The sequence below is a fragment of the Manis pentadactyla genome, chromosome 8 (assembly GCF_030020395.1).
Source record: "Manis pentadactyla isolate mManPen7 chromosome 8, mManPen7.hap1, whole genome shotgun sequence".
Taxonomy (NCBI): Eukaryota; Metazoa; Chordata; class Mammalia; order Pholidota; family Manidae; genus Manis; species Manis pentadactyla.
In genome coordinates this window covers 12,853,536-12,875,307 of record NC_080026.1, presented here as the reverse complement: position 1 = coordinate 12,875,307, position 21,772 = coordinate 12,853,536, and the positions used below count along the sequence as shown (strand labels likewise).

At 45.7% G+C, this 21,772-nt stretch overlaps 1 protein-coding gene across 3 annotated transcripts in view; it reads right to left on the bottom strand.

Moving 5' to 3' along the window:
- The window catches only part of ITGB6 (integrin subunit beta 6), a 114,997-nt gene that overhangs the window by 71,662 nt on the left and 21,563 nt on the right, over nucleotides 1-21,772 (bottom strand). For all 3 annotated transcript variants that reach the window (XM_057505501.1, XM_036884251.2, XM_057505500.1), the window contains one exon: nucleotides 63-115. The gene's annotated coding sequence lies outside the window, so the exon portion shown is untranslated. The remainder of the gene's footprint in view (nucleotides 1-62; nucleotides 116-21,772) is intronic.

Below are 21,772 nucleotides of genomic sequence, written 5' to 3'. Positions count from 1 at the left end.
AAAGCACAAGTACATAAGTTATATGTAAGGAGGGTTTTTAAAAACGAGCTAAAGGAAAATACCTGAGATTTTGGTATTCCATTGTTAAATCCTCTGCAGAGATTTGAAATGAACTCTGAAAAATAAAATCATTAATTTACAGTCAAATTAGAAGGCAGGATAGGGGAGGGAAAACATTGTGTTACCTTGTTTTTCAAACTGGATGAAAGATTTTTCCGTAAGCACAGAATTCTAAATTAAAAAGAGAGATTGGAAATAAATAAAATATTTGAGAAGTAAATTAGGCCCAAATTAGAAGGCCTATGAACAATAATGGAAATAAAAATAATGGTGCCCTTTTCCTCCAGATCGGGACCAAGTACACTTTCCCACGTACTGTCCCAGCTTCTAGCTAACCACTTCACACAGAGGAGGTATTTCTTTGTTGAATGAAAAAGTAACAAATTTTAAATATATGCAATCTGTGGCTAAATTCATGAGATTGATTATATATATTTTTTGCCAGTGTATGCAGGACAGTATTGGGGATTTGTAGAAACTACAAGCAAGTAAGAATCAATATCACTTTGTTACTTTCTAAACTTTCTGACTTTAGACAGGTTTCTCTGTGGCTGGGCATATGTCCTGGGAGATTATCTTATAAAGGTGTATTTCTAGGCAAGCATGTGAAATCTGCAAAGAGAGGAAAACTAATTATAGACAGTACAGCTTCTCAGAGGCTATTTTCAATTTTGAACTCAATCATACACAAGCTGAAAGAACATGGCAAGAACCCAAAAAAGAGAAATGACAATTATTAAAGGGTTGGAAGATATGCCTTAAAATACATTACATGAAATCAGTTGATTTAGCTTGAAGAAGAAAGATTGAGGCACAAAGTATCGGTATCCTAATATTGCCTTCAGTTTTGTAGCTAATATTGGCTGTCGTTTGTTCATTCAGTCATTCAAACAATGAATATTTATTGAGCATCTACTTTGGGCCAGCTATTGTTCTAGAAGGATATTTCAGTGAACAAAGCCAGGCTCTTGACTCATTGAAGCATATATTCTAGGCTGGAGAGCAGAGGGAGGAGGCTGATTCTTAAAATCAGGCAGAGATAAAGGCTATCTAAAATGATAAAGCTGTGTAAAAGGAACAGGGGTAGGGAGGGTGTGTTGTTTTATTTAGGGAAGTCAGGGAGGATCTCTCTGGTGAATTGACATCTGACAGAGCCCTAAATGACTTGGGCAACAAAGGGCAAAGGCTCTGAGATGGCCTCCTGCCAGGCGTTTTCAAGGACAGTGCAGTGCAAGAAGGAGAAGGAGGGTAACACGGGGCAGACTTAGAGGCAGACGTCAGATCATACATAGTCTTGACCTTGAATTTTATTCCAAATGTGTTTGGAATGTCATTGAAAGGTTGAAAGCAGGCAAATAATATTATTTAACTTGTATTTTTGAAGAATCACTCGGACCACAGTACAGGTTGAATACCCAGGGCAAGTTTAGAAGGTGGAAGGCCAATTAGAAATTCATGTCTATTGTCTCAGACAAAGACAAGGTCATTGGGACTAGGATGTTAGGGATGTAGGAGGATAGAGCTGGTCAGATACAGAAAATAATTTGAAGACAAACGTGCTTATGGATTGGACATGGATATGGAAGAAACAGAATTTTGGCCTGAGCAACTGAATGTGTGATCATCTTTCCTGAGAGGGTTACTCTGCGGAAGGATGAGGTTTCCTGTGGCGGATGGGACTCAAGAACGTGTTCGGTTTGAGATTTCTAGAAGATAACCAAGTGAAGATGCTGCATGAGCAGTTTGATCTGTGAGTCTGGAAGTGTAGGCAGTGTTGAAGTATAAACTGTAAATTTGGGGTCATCAGTATGCATTTAAAGATAGGAAGCTAAATGAGATTCCCAAGGAAGGGAGTGTAGATAAGGAAGGCCTCTGAGGGCTGAGCCCTGGGGCCTGCCAGTCTCTAGAGGTCAGGAGGAAGGGGACCCAGAAAAGAAAGCTGCCACCAAAAAACTCCCCTCACTAAAAAGAAACCTCTTTGTTGGAAGACAATTTTCCAAAGAGCTTGTCTTCTTGCCCATCTTGCAAGCTGAGGCACTCACTGCCTTTGTTCTGAATTATCTTTTCAAAGATGTTTGTTAAGTGAACAGCCTTTGAAGACGGAGATAGGGTCCATCTGTAGGGCAAAGGGCAAATTACTTCCAGCCTTGGAGGATAGAGATAGCGTCACCTGCCCCCAGAACCAGGAGCAGGGCACACTTACTGTCCACGTTAAAAGATTCAGTTTCCCTGAACTCAAGTGTTCCTCTCTTGTAACACAGCCCATCCCAAGTGCAGATGCCACCTTTGCCTCTTTGTGTCACCCTATGGGGATTGGCCTTCAGGAGCTGGCATGAGAAAGTACTGACCCTCTGGGCACTGCTGTTGCTGTGAATTACACAGCCCTTTCCCTCTGACCCAGGCAGCTCATGCTGCTATCAGCAGCCATGCATCTGTGTTGAGCTAACTTGTTACCTTGCAAGTAAAATCTCAGGCCCTTCATAGTTTTTGACAATCTCCTATTTGAAATCCACCTTTTTCTACAGATTGAGCATGCAATTTTCAAATCTCATTTTGGAAGATAATATCTTGCCTTGCACAAGACTGCCTGAAGGGCCGTGAACTGACCGTTGCTGCTCTGGTCCCTGAGCTATCTGCCTGCTCGCTGACCTCCCTGGCAATCACTGTCGGACACTGTGGATGAACTAGGATCAAGGATGCCCGCACAACTCTAGGTTTGCCCACTCCCTAGAAACTTTCTCTGAGGTTCTAGCGGTCACCAAAAATCTCTTCTTCCTGGAAATACATTTAGACTACATCATCCAGCTGATTGCAGTTAAGGGAACCCCAATGACTAGCTCTTGCCAATAGAATATGAGAGGGAGTGGTGTATACCACTCCCAGATCATCTCCATGCCCTTCTGCCTACTGAATGTGGACAGAGCAACACAGTCCTGGGGAACTCCAGACCCTAGGTTGACCCCGTGCATAAATCAAGAGTCCCGTACTCCATCGTGTGCAGACTTCCCTCCCAGTCCCCAAAGTCAAATTGCACTGCTTTATGTCCTCTGTCCCCACGTGCAGCCCCTCCAATGTCGATTCCTTCCTGTTATAGAGCAGGTAGCACATGAATGTGGAGTAAACAGACGAGTGAAATGAATGAATGGCTTTGGAAGGTACGTAATGCAGTTAGGAGAGGGAAAGGTGTTTCCTGCTTGGGTTCTGATGGAAACTGAGAAAAGGCTTAAAAGGCAGGACAGAGAAAAGGAGCAGAACTTCAGAGAAAATGAGAAGTTGAACAATGCTGCCTGAAAACAGGCATCCACTCGGTTTTCACCTCGGCACCTCTCTAGATAATGTGTGCCAGGTTCTGAGGCATTAGATGAACGTTCTTGCCACCTGGTGATGTGGCGCCTGGTGCCCTCTCCTGGAGAGGACCTGCCCACACCCCTGGGGAGGCAGGTGCCCTGGTTGTTCCATGAGCTGGCCAGCAGCCCATGAAAGTGTCCCAGATGAAAACTGTGCCCCCTCAGTTTAACTGCTGCTACCTCGGCTCACTGCCCGTTCTCAGCACAGACATCAGCGCCTGACGGGGCACATTTTTGGTGTCTATAGGCCTCTTCCTGCAGACTTTCCCCAAGACAGCCCTTTGCATTCTGCTCATAAGTGCCCAAATACCCCCCATAATTACCCCTGTTTCTTCATGTATGGATTTTGAGCTGGAAATACAGACTAAAGACGGGGGGTTTGGTAATGGGAGCTGAAGCTAGCAGAGGAGGACACCAGGGTGGAAGGAACAGGATTCTTCAGGAGTGAGTCAGGGTGAGGGGAATTACGGCTCCCAGGAGAAAGGTGCACAGGGTGGGGGGAAACCCCGGTGAGCAGAGGATGAGTGACGGGTTGGGAGCGTCAGTAGGAAAAGCAGCAGAGAAGGGCCCCGGAGCCACATGAACTGGAGAACGCGAGAGTCACACCCGCAGCCTCACTCTGTCAGGGGAAGGAGCAGGGCCCAGGCCGAGAGGTGCTATGAATTTCAAATGCCCTTCCTTGGGTCTCTCCAAGGCCCAGCTCTGCCTGAGTTTTCCAAGGACCTTGTCTCTTTTAGGGTGTTCTTTCAACAAATTCCCACTGCTTGTGGGTGCTTGAGGGAGTCTCTATATTCCTTACAATTGAGAGATCCTAAGTCACACCATGACTTAGTCAAACAGGCTGGTCAGGACCAGAGGATGGAATCCTACCATCCCAGTTGCTTAGAGGCCCAGGCTGGGTGCTCTGAGGCCTTCGGAGGGTCGGATCCTTTTCAAAGTGTCTGAGCTGGGGGGCAGATGCAGCAACGGAGCATCTCAGAGCTCAGGGAAGCAGCACCTCCTTTCCACTAGCCTTTGCTTTTGAGATTCAGCCATGCGCTGTCTGCAAGGGGCTCCGGTCTTTGGGAGGCCATGTGAATCCACCCGACTTGCTGTATTTGGCTTGGTTCTTTCCCAGCCCCATCCGCACCCACATCAAAGACTGACAATGTAGGGCCAGCCCGGCCAGCCCCAGGGCGCCTCAAAACACTCCTGGGCCAGTAAACGCTGAGTAAGCCTGGCTGGGAGCCAGCCTGAACCCTGGGGACTTCACTGACGGCTGTCAGCTCTGAGGAGGGCCTGGCCATGTCACCTGCTTTATTTCAAGTACCAGTGACAAGTCTGCCTCCAGCTGCCTTGCTATGACATTTCACAGTGAGTAACTGAAAGTGGACAGTGCGAATGGGTGCAAATGGGTGCTTTGTCTTTGGGTCTGGCCCTGATGGTGCTGGCGTGGGACTCTGCACAGCCGGCTGTCGGCAGGACACGGTGGCAGGCTTGCGGGTTTGTGTAACTTGGGAAGTGTGCGATCTGGAAATAGATACCTTTGTTTTACATTTCAAGACTGTCAGAAAAATTCTTTAGAAGAAAGATGTATACCAGCTTTCCGTCATCTTAGTGCATAAAGCCCACAATGCAATGAGAACTAGAGAAACATTTTGTGACCCAGGCTGTATTCTAGTCTGGGATTTGCTTTATTTTTTTATTGTGCTAAAATATGCCTAACATAAACTTTGTCACTGTAACCATTTTTAATTGTACAGTTGGCGCTAAGTACATTCACATTGTTGTGCAACGATCACCACCATCCATCTGCTGACCTTTCTCATCATCCCAAATAAAAACCTTGTACCCATTAAATAATAACTTCCTATTTCCCTGGCTCCTGGCAACCGCCATTCATTCTGTTTTCTATCTCTATGAATTTGACTTTCTATGTAAGTCACATAAGTAGAATCATACAATACAGCCTTTTGTGTCTGGCTTACTTAATGCTTTCAAGGTTCACCCACACTGTAGTGCATATCTGAATTTCATCCCTTTTTAAGGCTAAATAATATTCTGTTGTGTGGGTAGACCACATCCTGTTTATCTCTTCACCTTTCAATGGACATTTTGGTTGTTTCTGCCTTTTGGTTAGTGAATCATGCTGCTATGAACATGGGTGTTAAGTATCTGTTTGAGTCTGGGGCTCATTTTTTGAAGCCTTCACATTACCCACAGTGGGAGGAAGTTAGGCGTAGTGGGAAGAACTTAGGTTTTGCATGTCCAGAGACCTGGGTTCAAATTGCAGTCCTGCCAGGTCCTACTGTATATCCTTGGGGATCATACTTACCTCTCAGCACTTTAGTTTCCAGACTGTGAAATAGTGATAATATCCTTTTTTCACAATTATGATGAAGATTTAATTATACTATTTGGAATGAATCCAGAATTTGTGGGGCCTAATGAATATATGATTTGGGGGCAGAGGTCCTCTTAAAGAAAAGGCATGCAAAATTGGAAATAAATTAGGCATCAAAGTGAATATTTATTTAAAATGGGAAAGAAAAAACCCAAACCGTGACCACAAATTACCGAAGACTTGGACATTCCTGTCTTGGAGATTTCTTTTTGCTATCTGCCTACTCACTTCAGCAGAAATGCCTACCTAGAAACGCTTCCTGCTGGTAATCCGGCTTCCCACCTCCGTTTGGAGCCACCGCAGCTCACAGCTACTCCTAGGCATCTGCACAAGCTGGGAGCCTGGGCTGAGGCTTCATCCATTGCATGGAAAACCCCCTCTGATTTCACTAGGGTTTGTGTTTATTGGGCACATCCCTGTGCCAGGTACTGTGAAATATTTCAATATTACCCTATTTCATTCTCACAATACCCCTATGAAGTAGGGGCTATTTTGCTATTTGCCAGATGAGGAAACTGAGGTATGAGGAGTTATGTAACCTACCGAAGGTTGCTCCGTAGCCCTGGAGACAGACGGCTCCCTGCAACCCAAGCTTAGGTTCGCCATGCGGACTGCCTCCTGGTAGAGAAGAGTTGCTTGTAGAACCATAAAGTAGCTGTCAGCAAGAAGTGAAATTCTCCAAGGCACCTTCAAATATGTTCATGTCTTGATCCCTAGGCCCCTTGTTGCAGCTCTAGCTCTGCCCCCAGTTGTCTCCTCTTTAGTTTGTTAGTGTTCATCCCATAGCTCATTCACCACCAAAACTGAGACAAAAATGGGGCCCTGGATTGCACAATCCTCTTTTACTCCTTCTCTGATATAAGTCTGGTACAGAGCTCTTAAAACCAAATGAAAACAAATATGTTGCCCAGCCCTGCAAGGGAAGGTGGCTGGCTGGGGAGCCAGCCCGGCACTAAATCCAGGAGAGGGTGGCAACGGGGCCTTCCTGAGGTGAGGGGATGACCCAGGAGTGACTCCTGGTCCTCCAGTCGCAGTAACCCTCCACCCCACTTTGGAACCCAGTCATCAGCCAGTCTGCTAAGTTGAAAGAAGTCACTTCTCAATTAGCAACTTCCTATGTAAATCTTGTATGATTGGCCTGCTTGAGAAACTCACTCACCTCAGGTTTCAGAAATTGTTTTGAAATCTAAAAGAACTGAGCTCCTTCTGTCCTGTCATTTGTGGGCTAAATCCCAAGGCAAGATATTCCATGACATATCAGCAAATACGAGTTCATTCTGACTTGACTCAGAACTAGACTTTCTCTTTATGCCCTAATTTTCTTATCTATGAAGCAAATGGTAAGCCATGTCAAGAATTTCATGTGAACAAACAGGAGCATTGATTGTAAAGTTCTTTTATAGCTCACAAAATTGCCCAACCTTCATTTTTCTTTTATTTTTGAAAGATAACTCAAGTAGTCTAACCAAGAGTTAGTATTCCTTGGTTTTAAGAAAATATTTCTTCTGATGAGCACCATCTCCTATTTCTGGGCTGAAATGGGCAGTGGCATTAGTAGTAAAGAATGACTCTCACTTATTCATTCACTTGCTCACTCATTCTGCCCATACCTATTGGGGTCCTACTATGTTCCAGGCACTGTCCTGGGAACACTGTGTTGGTTAAAGCCAACGAAGTCTCTGCCTCATGGAACTTCCATTCCTATGGAAGAGACAGACAATAAACACACAAACAATAAAGATGCCAGGCAGTGATAAATGCTAAGAAAAAGAAAGAATGGTAAGAAGTCAGAGAGTGGCCGAGGTGGTGTGGACAGAGAAACCTCTGCTGTGGTGGCATGAGGCAGTGCCCTAGGGAAGTGAGGGGGGAGCCACACACAGGAGTGATTGGAGACAAGCAAGGTGGCTGGTGAGGCTGGAGTGGAGAGAGTGGGTGAGCACAGAGGTCACAGCGTGCAGGCCAGACAGGCACTGGGGAGCTCATAAGACAGCTCTGTGGCCCATGGTCTGGACTCTGGGCTTGTATTCTGAGTGAGAGGGCAAATGCTTATGGGGTTCTGGGGGGACGTGCTGTGGCTTCTGTTTTGAAAGGATCACTGAGCCTCTGTTGGAAGTTGCAAGGATAGAAGAAGGAAGGTCTACCAGGTCAGAGATGATGAAAGCTGGGGCAAGGAAGATAGCAAGAAGTGATTGGTTTCTTGATCTATTTCCAAGATAGACAGGATTTACAAAGGGATTGTTTGTAGGGAAGGACAGAATTTGAGGGCTCAAGGCTGACTCCAGGGGAAATGGAGGCCCTGCCTGATAACCCCAACAGGTTTCTCCAGACATGTCATAGAGACTTCGTATACTATCAGCGCAACGTAACCCGTGGAGTGATAACTGTGCAAAAGGTCTTCCGTGGCAGGACAGAAAAGGTTAGAACTATGCAGGCAAGTGCACTCTGGTGAGACCGTCTACGTGCTTGTGTTGTTAACATTCCTTCAGTCCAGTGAAAGTCAGATTAGCTGGCATCTCTGTTCTTGAATTTCCATGGCTTGGCATTCGGGGAGCACAAGAAACCCTGGAAAAGCCCCCATGGCCTTGCAGTCCCCCCTGTCTGCACGGGAGGCTACTGGGGTGTGTTTCAGTAGCAAAAGAATCTGCCCTAACAGAGTTTTAAAATATAGTCCTCATTAAGCCACTGTAAGAAAGCAGGTGAGATGGGCATATTTTAATTTTAAAAAAGTGGAAAGATTTCAAACTTCTTTTGACCTTAAAGATGCAATTTATGCAACTGCAGCAGTAGGGAAGGTTGTTATTCTTTAAAAAGCTGGGAGAAATGGTGGCCAGTGATTACGTTTGAGGAATTTCCTTGAGGGGGTCTGTGGAGGATTTATTACATTTTAGGAGCTTTCCTGATGGTTGCTGATGGCCACTAACTGAATCCTATCAGTAAATTGACACAAAATCAAACAGGAATAAGCATCATGGAAACATCCTACTCATTAAAAAGGCTCACCAACCAATTATTCTAATACCTGATGTTTCAGGAATGGGAAGAGGAGAAAGAAGAATAGCCTTTTAAAAGCAAATTCAGCTGTCATTTAATTAAAGATGGCATGTGGGATTTTTATATGACAAGTAATGAATCTATACATTGTTGAGCATAGAGACTTTTGGACAAAAATTGGCTCCAGTGAACTGACAGATGTGAGGGACTCATTTGAGGAAGTATGAGAATCTCTCGCCTGCCCTGCAGCCTGTTGTCTCAGAACTACCCTGGGTGCAGCTGTGCTTGGAGGTCGGCCCTGCCCAACCTCCAGGTAGCCTGCCAGGTAGCAGGGGAAAGGGTAACAGGGTGGCAACCCACGCATAGTGCAACTCAACAGTAGTTCCAACATTTTAAAAAATAGTGAATAATTTCTTCATACCCAGGAGCTCAAGGTTTTAAAATTCCAAGAAAAATATGCATAATGAAAAAATGTTTTCCTGTCTTTTAATAGAAGAAACTATCTGTTGTAGATATTTTGGGAGGGCTTTTTTACAGCAGGAGGAGCAACTATTCCTTAGAAAGTGATGAAATTATGATCTCTTGGGCTTCACTAAAGCAATGCCCAGTAACATGGAAAATGCAGTTGTCCGCCTGCTCTCAGTCCAGGACTTGGCGCATCATCTGACATCTGTTGCGTGGTGTAAATTAATTTTGAAATGGCTTAGGGCCTAAACTTTCAGCAGAGATTATAGGAAGATAGGATTAAATGTTAACCAACAGAACAATTTACTTTTATCACTGGAGGAAGAGCACTGAATAAAGTATGGACTTTAGATAATAATAATGTATCAATATTATTTTCCAAAATCCGTTCTGATGAGAGTTGTTAGTCCTTGCCCTGATATTGAAATGTTCCTATAGTTTAGTTAATACAGATTTCTCTTACTAGAAAGTCAAGGTGTACACTAACCTATTACCACTTTAAGAAGCCCCACAGTGAAGGAAATTGCTTACCTTTGTTTAACAATTCAACAAAAAAAGTATTTGCTTAAGGAAAGGCTTTTATCTCCATGTACTTATTAGCACCGCTAGATCCACGTTCACCTAATATAGTTTCAGAAGTGCTAGAAGAGAGGATATATCTACTGAAAATTTTATGAAATTTTACATAGCCTGCTGTCAAGAAGACCCAGAACCAAATTTAAAAGAAATGGTATAGCAGATTTCCTAAGAAAATCCAGGTGTGAAAACATTTGTTTCCTGCTGCAGTTTGAATGCATCGTCCAACCAAAAGACATTTTAACGTGGATTTTCCTGGAGAAAATCACTTTGTAAGGGCAGTCCGGAGGGCAGTTCTGTTTAGATGAGAGTTCAGATCAAGTACTTGGAGTAGTGGTGACTCATACATCTCTAAAGTCAAACCCCGGCCTTGACCGCGGTTACTGAAAAAGCTCGGGTATTCCAGGTTTAGTACTGAATGGCCTCGCCTGGCTTCTCTTGCGGAAGGACGCCGTCCTGCTGTGCGTTGCTCTCCTATGACAACCCCCTGGGGAGAGGCCCCCCTGCTGCTTGCCCTGTGCTTGTTCCCTTTGGCACAGCAGCCCAACCGCAAGCTGCCATCTGTCTTCCAGCCCGTCCTGCTTACGAAAGGTCGAGAGGTGTTCCCTTAAGACAATGGCATTTTCTTCTTTGGGTAGGAAGCATCTCCGCAGGTGAGAACAGGTGCAAAAATTTTGTTCCAAACTTGTTTTCTTTCCTGCTTTCCCACGCCTTCAGGATACAGGGCTTCAGGCAAGTGGGGCAATCGGCCTGCACCTGGGTCTCCTCTTGTGCTTGATGCCGCCGTTCTCACAATGGTCAGTTTTATGTCATTCTTGAACAATGAAAGTGTTATTCTTCCAGGGGGATGGGAACCTAAATGAATGTATAAGAAATGGGTAATTTGTCTACCTTGTGGGATGTCAAACAGCAAAGAAAGAGTCACTGTAACTCACTCCGCTTGATTTTTCAAGAAAAGGGTAAAATAGGATATAGGAGTTTTTAAAAACTGTACCCAGTAGCAGATTTTTTAAAAGCATGAAGACATGTTTCAAAGTGATATTTGCAAGTATTTCTTTTCCTTGCTTCTCAGATAAGCAAGCTAGGTTTGAACTGCATACAACTAGTAGGATGGTTGTCAGAAATCACAGTTTGAAAATCTAAAAACCAAGAAATACTGAGGGATGAGAGCTGGTTTAGTGACCTCATTTGGCTTTACGTAGCTGTGGAGTGAGACAAATGCAGTCACGATGACCTTTCAGATAAACTTACTCTAAAATACAGCATTATCTTACTTGAAAAAAGATTATTGAGCTTGCTTCATGAAACATAGCAAATATGAATTTCTTGGCCCCGATAGTAGCCCTAGTAATAGCAAACAATGGCTCTTACACTGTACCGTGTTGTTCTAAATCTTTGTCGCACCGAGGTGAGGTACTGATATTTTCTCCACTTTAAATATACTGTTTAGCTTAACATTTTAGAAGTTTTAGATCAGTACAGAGAGTTCCCATATGCCCCACACTCAGTCTTCCCTATTATTTCCTGTGAGTAACATATTAACATGGTATATTTGTCACAATTAATAAACTAATGTTGATACATTATTATTATCTGTAGTCCATACTTTGTTCAGATTTCCTTAGGTTTTAGTTAATGTCTTTTTTCTGCCCAAGAATCCCGACCGGGAAAGCACTTTTTATCTGTTGTCACATCTTCTTAGGCTGCTCTTGAATTCTCCTCACTGTACAAGAGAAAAAAAATGTGGCTCAGGGGAGGGTCAATCGCCTGCCCACCCATCTCTTAGTTACTAAGTGGAAAAGTTGGCCTCAAATCCAGGCAATACGATTCCAGGCATATGGTTAACTTTTGTGCAAATTTATTGCCACTGTAAGAGTATTACTTCAACTGGGATTATTTCATATCCTTGTCAGTCCAGGCAGCAGAGTGGTGAGCATGCCTGACCCAGGTCCCCCTCTCCAGGCAGTGACTGGTCACATGCACAGTTTTCAGTAATAGAACAATAGTTCCCTGGTTCTCAGAGCCTTAAGTTGATACAGGAAGAAACCAGGTGGCTGGAGACAACAGAAATGTATTCCCTCACAGCTCAGGAGCCACAAGTCTGAAATCATGGGATTGGCAGAGTCGCTGCCTTCCGGAGGCTCTGAGGGAGAATCCGCTCCGCGCCTCTCCCAGCGGTGGGGGCTGCCAGCCGTCCGTGGCAATCCTTGACCTGTAGGCCCATCACTCCAGTGCCTCCTCTTCACAGGGCCTTCTCCTCTGTGCATTCATTCTCTTCTCTGTATCTTCTCCTCTTCCGACGGGGACACTTGTAATTAGATTTAGGTCCTTTCCAAATCATCTGGATGATCTCAACTCACGATCCTTAACTTCATTTCATCTGCAAAAATCCTCTTCCAGATAAGATTCTACAAGTCACATTCTCAGTGGCCTATCGTTCAGTGTGACCCACGACCTTTAGCTCATTGCAGGGGCTAGGAATGCCCTCAGAGGCGTTGTGAGGATAATGTGACATAAAATTACACGAGGTACCTGATGCATTTAGGTATGTTTTAAAAATAGAACTCTTTTGTACAACACAAGGTCCCTGATACAAAAGGGCTAACCTGGGTAAATGCCTGGTTTGAAATGAACTCATTCATCTGTGTCTAGTTTATCTGACAATTATTAACTTTAACAATTGCTTTATATTATGGTCTTAGTTTCTCAAACAGTCCAGCCGGGAAGGCTACAAGGCTGTGTGAATCAGCCTCTTCTTCCTTTTGCAGGGGATACGGGCAGGGAGCCCCCTAAGCCAACCCTTTCGGCTAATGATACTCATCAGAAACACAAAAAGGCTTGACTCTTGCAAATAATCTCCTCATCAAGAGAATTATGAGCCAGGATCTTGATGGAATGAATTTCCTGTCTGTTGCCCGTGCTGATAGACATACTACCAAAAAAAAGCAGCTGGGCTGCTTCGGCTGTTCCTCTGCCCTTTGGTTACCCTCTGCGGTCGGTGCAGGCAGCAGCTCCATTTTCTGATCAGGGTCTTCATCTCAGGGACAGAGTTACAATTTGCCCCTGAGCTTTCGACCCCCATCCCGCTCCACCCCCTGCATTGTATTGCTGCTCCTCCCCCCACCTCCTGCTGCCTACACTGTCTCCTGCGGTCACTTCCTGGCAGCCACCGGCCTCCGAGCTGGCTTCAGCGAATTCCTTCTGCATTTGTCAGACAGCCATAGAATGTTCGGGCAGAAAGAGCCTGTACAGAGCTGAGTCCAGCCCCACGCCGTTGTCCCTCCAGTTCTTTGTTCCTACAGCCAATCAGAAGACATGCAGAAAGTGTCCACTCTGAGTAAGGCATGATGCCAGGTGCCAGTTACGCGGCTGAGCAACCTCCGTGGGTGGCTTACCAGAGTGACAGTGGGTCACCTCCCCATTGCCTGGATAGGTGTCCCCATGATCTCTGATAGGCACTAAGAGCTTACCTTTTACTTTAGGAACGATCTTTAATATACATGTTCTCAACCTGAGGTCTATTGACTATCAGAACTTGGTGGAGGAGGTCTGTGACTTTGGAAGGGGCAAAATTTGCATTTCATTTGCACTGATTCCAGACTGAAATTAAACATTTCCTTCTATTAGGAAGGTAGACAACAAACCGCTGTCATATTCCTCTTGCCAAAAGAAATCACACACGTTTTTCTTACCACTTTATATAAGCTATAGCACATACCTCAAAATGTTGTCAACACTTATCACTGTGGCAAAATCATAGTAGTCATTAGACCTGCCACTGAGCCTTGTTATTTAAAGTGTTAATAAAGAGGTACATGTGTTACTACAACATAAATTTGGTTTTCAGTATTTTGATAGCTGTGTTTCAATCTAATTGGCTCTTTTTCTAATCGTTATGTGTTTTATTTTAGGAATTTAAAAATATTTTTCTGAAAAAGGATCCATAGGTTTCAAAGGGGTCTGTGCCATAAAAAAAAATTTCAGAACCCCTAAGTAAGAAAAGACTAGTTATGCAGACCAAAGACCCTTTTTCTAGACCTGCCAAAACCCACTGAAATCTTCTTCATCCTTTTATCCCTGAAATGAGATTGAGACATCAGACATACAGATGTAGGCCACGTCATTATTCCTGTATAACCCAATTAAATGTAGAAGTTGGCCCAGTGGAAGGTAAAACAAACATGATCTGGGGACTCCAGAATAAGGTACTGTACTGTATTGGGGAGTTATATGTTAAATTCTGATTACCATTGATGTTGGTTAAGCCAATACTTCCAGGTCTTTCTGAACTCCCAAATTAAAAGAGACCCTGACTTTTGAAAAGAACCATAGAAGAGTCCTAACAATGATTCCAGGTTTGAAAAGAAAAAGTTAAGGAAAGGTTTAAAGAATCTTGTGCTTATGATTAATATATTGAATTATGCATATATCATAAATCCAAATTTTATTCAATCTGTACTGTTTTCACCCTTATGCCTACAAGGGTCTAAATACCTGTGGTGATTCATACTTGAATTTCCATTTAACAGCTGATGAATCAACATTTTTAACGTAAGCTATGTATATAGCTCTGTCTAGATGGGCCAAACTGCCATCTCAGGAGCAGTGCCATCTTTGTTAGAGGCAACAAATTGCATATTTTGTTAAACACATTGGCTTCGTTTTATTTTTTTCAAATAATTGAATAGAAAAAATGAAGATGTGGATAATATTTATGAGAAGAAGAGATATCATAAACTCGGAAGCCATCAGGTTGAAAGGAGCACATGTTTAGCTTCATGTGGATGCTCACCAACCTATGGACTTACTGATGAAAGAGAAGAGTGAAGTAAAGAGCACCCATTAGAAGTACACCACTGGAGGCCATGTAATGGGTAGGATGGGATTGGGGTATAAAGCTTTTTCAGTTTCAGGGAACAGAATCTCCCGCCCCTGTCTCAAGGAAGTGGTTCCATTAGCTGTTGTACCCTTAACTACCATACACAGTTTCAGAAAAACTGGACTGTGTTTGGACAAGAAACAAAAAAATTTACCTTTCAATTTTCATCTCCCCCCTCCACCAACAGTAATAATTCTTGTGCCTACCAATAATATGGTTTTCACCACCGCCAACTTAGCCACGCCCATGCCGAGCTTCTCAGTTTAGAGCAGATGATTCCGTGGTCTTTAGCCCACGCGCCCTGGGCTCTCCCTCACCTCTCAGTCCTTTTACCTTCACTCACTGCTACCCAACTGGCTAAACCACGTCTTTTATCAGTCAACCATCTGACCATTCCCCATAACCTGCGGAACAAAATCCAAAAAGCTTAACCCAGCATTCAAAGCCTCCCATGACTTTGCCCCAACCCACTGTTACAACTTAGAGTGCACAACTCTCCTGTGAAAACTATGGTTTCTGCACAGGTTTTCCCCCACGTACCAACGACCCATTTTTACCAGTTTCTGCTCAAACCCTTATCCTTGTTAGAAATGCCTGCTACCACCCGCCACATCTGCTTAGGCCATACATACCCTGTGCATCCTTAATTGCTAAGTTCAAGTTCCGCCTTTCCCAGTATCTCAGCCACAATGCCTGTTTTACATGAATTTCTATAGTTGTGAATATATTATGCACTTAGGATTTATCATGAACAATGTCAAAGTTGAGGCTTTTATTTTTTAAGTAAACTGTATTTTAATTTCTTTTAAGTGAGAATTAGCACATTTTCAGCCCCACAGTAGACATTCAATAAACCCTGGCTTTGTCATTTACTGACTATTTGGGCCCATAACATGACTTATCTCACCCTTAGTTTTCTTGTTGGTAAAATAAGAATAATTGCTACCTTGCAAGGTTGTTAGAATTAGAGATAATATATGTCAAAGGTCTTGTGTAACAGATAATAATAATGAGGCACCCCTATCCTGAAGCAGATTATCATCTACTTGGAGAAACATATAAATTAAAAGAGACAAATTGATACAGGGGAAGAATCAGAACAAGGACTGAATGCTTTATTCTCTTCCTAACTTGGTCTCTCAATAAATTAGTGACTTCTCTGCTCATTCTTTTCCTAGGTCTAGATTTCCTCAAACCTAAATCCAGTGAAGGTGGTGTGTGTACAATAGAAAATCCCCAAGGTGTTTTCCCCCAGTCATGTGCAATGATTCTAGAAGCAGAAAACAGAAAACAAGAACATAGAGCTATAATTCTGAATTTTCAGGAGCATAAAGAGTAGAAGAAAGTTATTCGTGGACATTTTTTGTGAAGGTGAGATCTGAGATGACATATCAAAAATTCTAGGGACCAAGAGATTGCTGAAATAAAAGGGTTTATTGAGCCCTTAGAGATGTTGGGCAGATAAGGACTGAGTTCTGGGACAGGAAGTTCCTGCTTCTCCAGCAGGAAGGCCAGTTCACAGCAGCAACTTGTCTGCCAGACTCAAAAAATAGGGCACATTTATGAGGGGCCTCAAGGAAAGAAAGTTCTTTAAATTCACACTGGCTGCAGATAAGGAAGGCGGGCTAACTCGAAGTGGGGTAAGCCCTGGAATGGCTGTTTAGTCCCTAGTGAAGGCTCGTGGATGGCTGTTGGTGATGGTCAGACACTGGTTATGAGCAAGGGGGTATGATGGTCCTGGGGACCTTCTAGCTTAATGTTGAAATGACCATCCAGGAATGTGGAGTTTCTGGTTGGCTAAGGCTCATGGCTATTGACTGGTCACCTTCCCTTGTCTCCCTCATTCTCTGGCCCTTATGTCATTTAATTTAGGACATTTCAGAATTTTTCCTTATCAGAGACAACTCGTAAAGAAATTGAACTTGAGAAAGAGAGAGTCGGGGAGTGGACAAAAAGAACCACTAGCAAAGATGAGCACACGGGTAGACGCTCAGTGTGGTTGTGCATACAAGCATCAGACCCCTGGCTGCACCTGACCTTGAGGAGAACGTGCAGTAGGACATGAAAGGGAGCGGCAGCTGATGGTCATCCAGTCCCAGCTGTGAATGGGCTGCTGGTTAAGTTACAGCCTCTGAACTCCAGGCCCAGCCCTCCGCACCCTGTTTCGTGATGCTGAAGCTGGGACTCTGCAGACCGCATTTGCCAGCTGTGTCATGTCAAGCTCTGCCAACAGGGGTGAGAGGGAGGCTGTAGGGCTGAGGGATCGGGCCGGGGGTTGGAGACCTGCTGCTTCTTGCCTGCTTCCTGTTCCGGTGTCTCCCGGGCAATGCCTCCTCACCCTGGCTGCGGAGTTCATTCCAGCAGCAAGAGTCAAATCCAGTTTGCTGTTTTTCCGACACTCACAGAGCCAGGCTCCTCACGCCCACTCAGAAAGCCCCGCGCCAGCCCAACGGTGCCCTCCTCAGAGGTCTGCGTCCCAGGCCTGCAGGAACCCGTCTGGAGTTCCTGAGAGTTTATCATTCCAGATCCTTCATTTTTCCCTCCCAGGCCTAAGGGCGGTAGCTGTTCCTGCAGCTGCGGCCTCAGTGATACCTTAGGTGGATCTTTTCACCCTTTCAGTTGCCTAGTTCACAACTTTGTACCCAGTCAACAATCCTCTGTGTTTAATTCTTTCTGTTGAGCTAACTGGTGTCATATCTGCCTCCTGCTGGGACCATTACCGGTACAGTGAGGTAGATATTCTTTTCTTTTCATAAACAAGGTGACTGATGCTTAGGGTCAAGACAGCTTAAGCCACTTGCCCAGTGTCATGCTGACACTGAGTGCATTCAAGCCACGATTCCTCCCCCTTTAACTCCAGACAGGCTCACCGCTGCTCCCGTCTCTACTTCATTCTGAGTCATGATCTGGCTCACACTGACGGTGCTCCCCGTCAGGGTCTTCTCCTTTGTCTCAGTGTATGCCACCTCTTGGCAGACTCCCCATGCCCTGGGTGCGGGGTGGAAGGCCCTGCACATGGGCGGTGCAGTCCTGGCTGAGAGCTCTTTACTCAGCTTCTCCTGACAGCGGCAGGGATGGGGCTGCAGGGCAGCCTGGGGAGAGCAGGCTTGGTGGGAGTCAGCAGGCAGCGGCATCTGCTCAGAGCTCCCCAGTGTTTGGGCCTGTTTGTGTTTCGAAGGAAGTAGAGGTAGTAAACCTTGGCCCTCCATGAATAAAGCCTGCCCAGTGTCATGTGGTTTTGCTTAGCACCACAGCTGGAATGCCCTTCTTTACACAAAACAAACACAACAGTGCCAATAGTCCATCCTCGGGGTTCTCTGCAGGTCCAAAGTGGTGGCCTGCACTTGGGTGAGATTAGGCCTGGTGGGACGGGAGAGGAGGGCGCCTTCAGCCTGGCTGCTCCCCCCCCTGCATTCTGGGCACCATGACTTAAGCCCTCTGAGCTGGTACCTCAGCAGAGCGTGGAAGACAGGGAAGCTGCCAGCCTTGGTCAGCACCAGGCCTACCCTGGCCTGTCCTCTGCCTCATGCCCACCCCTTCCACTCCAGCTGGCTCTGGGCGAGGGGGGGTTGGGGTGGTGTGGGAACCAGGCAGGATCCTCGTGTCACTCACAATGTCCTTGCTCTGATTTCATAGAAAGAGAGGCTGGGAGGGTCAACTGCAAATGACTAAGAATTGGGGAAGGGCCAGATGGCTCAGGGTGCTCCTGATATTGACAGACGTTACTGATTGAACAAGCCAAAGTTTCCTGATTGCCTGCACGGTGCCAAGTGCTAGAATGAAGCCACCCACTTAATTCTGATAACTTGCATAGAAGGACATTTGGGTAAACACAGTTCACATTGTTGACATTGTGGATTTGTCTATTTATGATGACAGATTTTTAGGAGATGGAGATAGTGTCTGGAAGAGGGAGTGTCTTCTTATTTGCATAAAGGCACCACAGGGGCACTGCTAGTCTACGTGGACCCCCTTTCCTTAGGCACATGCTCCCATTATTGACTGCTGTTTGCATCTCTTGGTGTCTATACATACTAGATGCCAAAGAGCTTCTCCTCTTCCCTTCTGTAGAAGGAAATTGTGAGTGAGGAACATGGACTGGTGGGCATGCAGGCTGACAGACCCTCACTGGAGACTGTGGCAGCCCTCCACTCCTTGTAGGCACAGCTACAAACCTCCAAGACTTGGGAGACAACCACCTAGAGACAGTTGGGAGACATCTGGGGCAAGCGGGCATCCTCCTCTTTTTCATGCACCAAATATTCAGGGAGTGTTGGGCAAAGTGTAGTTGGCTGTTTTAGCCAGTGTGGTCAGGGCGGTCCTCTCTAAGGAGGTGACATCGTATTTCAAATGACTCTAAAGGAGGATCCCGATGTGGGGTGAGGGGACACTTCAGGGGGAGGGAACAAGTTCAAGTTCAAAGGCCTGAAGGCGGAGCAGGTCAGGCTGCTGTGTGTGCCGGGGCCTGCCCACCGCCCCTGGCTGGAGCTGTGAGCAGGGGGAACCAGACGGGCTGAGAGAGCCAGCAGCGAAGGGAGGCCTGTGGTCCCAGAGCGCATCTGGGCCTTCCTCTCACTGAGATGGGAGCCGTACAGGGCTGCGAGCAAAGGGTCTAATGTATGCAAAAAAGGCTCTTAGACAGCAGCCCCTGGAACTATTGTTATCCCTGTCCTAAAAGTAGGGGAGCTTCACTCAGAGGGTTCAAGTAACCTACCTAGGGTTAGCCAGTGGGGACCCGGAGCTGGGACTGGAACCCAAGCACAGGGAGCCATGCTTTTTCTCACTACCGATCCTCCACTGCCGAGCAGACACGTCCTGCTGCGAGAACCTCCTTCCCGTCCAGCAGTATCTGCAACAGTCCTCCGCACACCTGCCCAGACCTTCTGGCCTCCCAGGGATTTACTTCTCTCGGGATCACCCTTCCCGCTGGCCCTGGCCACCTACTGCGTGTTCTGTAAGGGACGCAAATGCCTTTGGTTTAAGGATCTCATCTCAATGTACTGGGAGACCCTCCAGGGATCCAGAGATCTAGTCCCGTTAAAGTCTTCACAGTTATTTAATTAAAAACAAGTCCAAATGCTGAGGCTTGGGAAATTGCCTGCCTGGTAATACAAAGCTATAAATCCCACTTCCTGCTGCTTACAGGCTGACTGTAAATACCCTGAAAATTCGGCTTCACTGGAAATGTTTTGACCGTTTTGCTTCTGGCTCAATGGGCAGTAATAAATAAAAATGAAAAGTGGTAGGAGAAAAACTGGATTAAATTTATGTAAAGCTCAACATGGCTCAGCTCCGAGCGCGTGGTCAAGGACTTCTGGCTGGTTGCCGTCAGGTCTGACTCGGCCCTTCCACTCCCGACCCCGGGCCCTCGGGGGCTGGACAGCCTTCTCCGGCCCCCCTGGTGACTCACCCTCCACTCTGATGGTGGGCGGGACAAATGAGTCACCACAATTTCAGAAGCAGCAGTTGACAGAAAGAACCTCAGTTTTGCTACTTCACTAGGGCCGTTACATATTCCCAGCTGAAAGCAAGACTAAACCCGACAAGGGCTGCCCGGAAAGGTCCTCATGGGACCAGGGAGCGGGGTCTCCGAGGTGGAGGGTATTCTAGGAAACCTGCATGCACAGCTGCCATATGCCATGTGAAGGGTTAGGGTTAGCCTCAAGTCAGGGCCTTGGGGTAGCCTGAATCCTCTAACAGGGGGAGCTACCATTGAAGGACTGATACCTTTACTAAAGGGTACGTTGTCTTCCTGGTAACGGCAGCCATAGTGGTGCACCCGTAATGGTCACAGTACACCGTAGGGCCCCGAGAGGCTGCCATCTCAGGGCCTTCTGGGCTCTCCTGGAAATCCCTGGGAGATATGTTTGTGAAGTCAGCTCTGAGATAGGCAGGCTTCCCGGGGCTGGTGGTGATGCTGCCTGGCTCTACGTGGGACCAGTGGGACTGGCTCTTTTACTGAGCTGCCCCAAGGGGCAATAGCCCGCTGCTTTGAGGCCAGCTTCAAAGTCTCCATTCTGCCCATTGATGAGCTGCTTAGCAGTAGCACCCTCACTGCTCACCATTGCTGCCTTAGACTGGATCCTTTCCATCATTCTGTTAACATCCCACAATCACACATGGGCGCACACACCCCACAGACCATATCGACACTTACACACACAGACATTTCCAATTAACAGGATGAAACCAAATGTGCCACTCTGTTCTAGAGTGAGGGTGGCTACACTACCACAGGGGTAGAATTTTTCCATTAACTTCTTATTTTATCTTGAATTCTGTTGTATTTAGGTAGAATTGTTTCATTTTTTCCCAGGAGCGTTAATGGGAAAAGCCCTGATTCTCTCCAGATCATTTGAAACGTGCCTCCTTCCTACCACACTTCAGGGCTTTTCCTCTGGAGATGAGCTCCCAGGTCAGAAAGTACCCTCATTTCTTGTTCGAATTCAATGATGCAACAGATGCTAAATACCCACTATGTGCAAGATCCCAGAGAGACTTTTGAGGATATAAGAAATGCATAAGTTACAGTCTGTGTTCCGCAACAAAACTAAGTGTCTTTGCTAGTGATATGGAAGACAAGTATATATGTTTATATTTAACTCCTAAATAGATAACTTCATGGACCCAATCTGAATGGAACCCTTTTGCTATGGATCTTCCGGCAATTCAGGGCCACTTCCTGTTGGAGTTAGTGTCATTACAGGGAAGGAAAGTCTGTTCCATGTTTTGTAAACTTACGCAGACTGTGGCCATAGGGCAGAAGCAATTACAATAAGCTCCTGTCAGTGAATTATGACTATTTAAGTTCAGAAGTGAGACTGTCGGCAGCCCCCAGAAGGCTGGGTGCCACACCAGGGCCCTTGTTCTGACCGTTGACACCTCTGGCTCCCCCTTGGCATGGGTACTTAATTGCCTCCCAACTGAGTAGGTCTGAGGCTGTTTACTGAGCCTCCTTGGCACTTGTAACCAAATGTCCCCAGGCCTCACCAGCCTGTGGAGGCCAATTAGATCACATTTTCACTCACAGTTTGTGAGCTGATTGCTCCCCCTGTGTAACACTAGCCCTCC